This window comes from Pipistrellus hanaki, assembly GCF_964339955.1.
Source record: "Pipistrellus hanaki genome assembly, chromosome: 3".
In the NCBI taxonomy this organism is placed as follows: Eukaryota; Metazoa; Chordata; class Mammalia; order Chiroptera; family Vespertilionidae; genus Pipistrellus; species Pipistrellus hanaki.
In genome coordinates this window covers 68354969-68358213 of record NC_140505.1, presented here as the reverse complement: position 1 = coordinate 68358213, position 3245 = coordinate 68354969, and the positions used below count along the sequence as shown (strand labels likewise).

At 40.7% G+C, this 3245-nt stretch overlaps 1 long non-coding RNA gene across 1 annotated transcript; it reads right to left on the bottom strand.

The window, feature by feature from the left end:
* Positions 1–2043: 2043 nt before the first annotated feature.
* LOC311618533 lies at positions 2044–2400 on the bottom strand. The gene is made up of 2 exons (XR_014794351.1): positions 2358–2400; positions 2044–2300 (listed from the first exon to the last, which is right to left on the bottom strand). It is a non-coding gene; the product is annotated as an uncharacterized lncRNA (long non-coding RNA).
* Between the last annotated feature and the right edge of the window lie 845 nt (positions 2401–3245).

Genomic DNA, 3245 nt, shown 5'->3' with positions numbered 1-3245 from the left:
TACTTCATATAAAACTTGCACTGGGACACTGTTTTTTTAAATAACATCACACCTCTAGACATAAAGAAGGTGAATAAATTGACCTTGTTGTATTTGATTTTATGTACACACAGTAAGTAAAGGGTTTATTACATATTTATTTGTAATATATTATCCCCAAACATTACCATAATCCATCAGGACATCTCATCTTAACAAAGTTCTTATAAATATACATCCACACCTGAAATCTCTTGTGTCTACTAACTGTACTGTGCAATGAAAATAAATTCCGCTTGCTACCAATATTCCATACATGTTATGAGTACTTTGATATATATTCTAATTCTTTTTTTGTAATACATATTTGCTTTAATTTTCTTTATGTTTCAGGTTGACCCCCAAAAAAATATTTCAAACAGAGTAAAGAATAGTAAATTTTATAGAAATGGTATTTGTTTCAAAGACCAATTACTTGTTACAAAAATTACACGCTTCAAAATATTAAAGAAACGCATATAAGCAATATGATTTAAAAAGATACTTGAACTCATTACCAACACTTTTTAAAATTTCTATATATTTGCATAATTTTATTCAATTTTTATAATCCTATTAGTTTTTGCCACGGAGAGATAACAGTTTCAGAAGATTTAAAAATAATTTATGTAAAAGAAGTTTTTAAATATGTATGTTATATAAATATAGCTAAAAGTGATACACTGTAGTTTGTATAAAAATAGAAGGCATGAAATAGAAAACTAATATACAAACTTATCCTAAGATTTTATTCCATGTTTCTATCTAATTACACGGATCCATAGGAATTATAAATGGTTCCACCATTTCTCTATGTTTCTAACAGACTGGAAACATCAAATTAGAATTCAAGGTGGTTTTTCTTTTTCTTTTTCTTTTCTTTTTTTTTTTTCTACCCATGACTTTTAGTACCAAGTTTCCATTTGAACAACCAAAGCATTTGTCTAAACCACCGGGGTGCCTAACTTTAAGAGAAGGTGGAAGTGAACACATACTAACTTTTATGTCATCTTGTCATGCTATGGTATCCCAAGGTGCTTTGGAATAACATTAAACTTTAAAAAGTTATCTTTCCTGCTGAGTTAATTAGTTAAAATCAGATAAGTGGCAATGACAACAAACACATGTTCAGGCTTAAACCTGAAGCCAATACCAATAGAAGTGGAGGAGTTCTTTGAAGCAGGTTCCTTATAGCTGAAAAGGAGACCACCTGCAGAGACATATTTCAGCCGAGAAGGTGAGTAAGGAAACCTGTTATAGTTGACTTCCACTTGTGAACAGTGAAAAGAATCCCTAGCCGAAGAAGGTAAATCTTTATTCTTGACAAGCATTGTGAGTTAAAGTTAGCTTAAAGGTGTAATGAGAACATTAACAAGTGTCACTGGAACAAGCTTTACATCCAATAATATAAGTTCTGAATAATTGACAGTGACTGTGTTTTGAATCAGTCATAGTCCATGAATAAATGAGTTAGGCTATCCATGAAGGAAATTCAGATTTTTTAAACCCTGTGAAAAAATGACCAAGGCACTCACTGAAACCATCCCCCAAAATATGATGCTCTGTATTTCTTTCCAGCTAAGAACATATGTAAGAAACAGATTGTGATCAATGAAACACAAATATAAATTGCTTAACCCCAGGAATTTTACTAATTTTGAGAACTCTAAAAGTCACGCAGCCACCCTCTATCAAGGAAAGACCTCAACATGAGCATTTAACACTGTACAACTCTACTGAGATCCTGCACATTTGGAAATCAATCATCAAGATGGCAGCATAGGTTGTTCTTGACTTTAGTTCTCTTCACAAGAAGATTAACTAACTATGCATAGACAAGACACCATTGTGTAATTCCTAGCACATGAACATGAGGGTAAGCACACCCTAGTTAGGAGACCAAGAATCCCAACCATGAATCCTGACCAGAGCACCCAGAAAACTTTGTAATGTTGGACCCCCCGAAGGAGACCCCTGCACTGACCCAGGATCAGCGATGACCCAGTCAAACGCAAGAGACGGCACTTGATGCAAACAGCAAGAGGATTTAATTCCAGCATGCTGGGACTTGACCTGTTACTCACGCAGGAGCAGCCAAGTCAAGTCCGGAGCAGAACTTCTTACAGGCTTATAAAGGCAAAAACCGCAAAGTTAGAACAAAGGACAAGGGGAGGGGGTCTTCCAGAAAGAGGGACAGGAATTCCTTGAGGGGAGGATAGACATTATCACAAGGAACAGGGTGGAACCGCCGCAGGACGTTGATAATACATCCAGTTTACTACCTCTAGGGCTGAGTCTGGTGGTCTGGTGCTGTGTTGATAATACATCCAGTTTACTACCTCTAGGGGCTGAGTCTGGTGGTCTGGTGCTATGTGGCTCATACTCTGTTTTTCCTGGGGCAGTTCTAAAGGTCACATTCTCGATTGAGAATCCAAGATGGCTGCTCGGGTAGGCAACTAGCCGCAGCTGCACACAACAATTTTAATAAAATACAACTAAAATATAAAATGGACATTACCCAGAACAGGAAAGTCGACTGACTGGAAATCCTACAACAAGAAGCTAGGAGAAAACCAGAAGGAAGCGCGGAGGAGCTGTAAAAGCCCAAGGTACGGAGACACGCAGCGCGCGGAGAGGACGGAGCCGGAGAGGAGGGAGGCCGAGTGCCTGGCTGGAGTTCCCAAGCGGGAAGCAGAGAAAAGCTCCGATTGTGCTGGGCCCAGCTCCAACTGCTCTGAACCCCAATTCTAGGCCAGACCCTGGGAACCCAGGCTCACCCATAGGGAGCTGGGCTGTAAGGAAGAACTCCAGGGAACGGCGAGAGGAGGTCCTGGAGGCGCGCACAGTGCACGCAGAGAAGGGCCGGCCGGCTGTGCCGCGGGATTGCCCTGACGGGAAGGAGACAGGGGCTCCAGACTGCTCTGAACGCCACCTCCAACTCCACTTCCAACTGAACTGAACTCCAATACCGGACTCATTGGGGGAGAGCATAGACAGTTTGGCAGCAGGCGAAAATCGAGGGCACCTTTCTCTCAGAGGCGCTTGCAACAAGTACTGAAGGACCCTGAGTCTCAGGAGTCGCATAGGGCGGGGCTGACGGAAGCCAAGGCTGTAGGCTCCACCCTGAAACCCTGCCCCATCAGGAAAGCTGCCTGCGAAAATGCCTAAACCAAATAGATCACAAACGAAAGAAATGGAGGACAAAAAGCGACTGGATATAGAGTTCA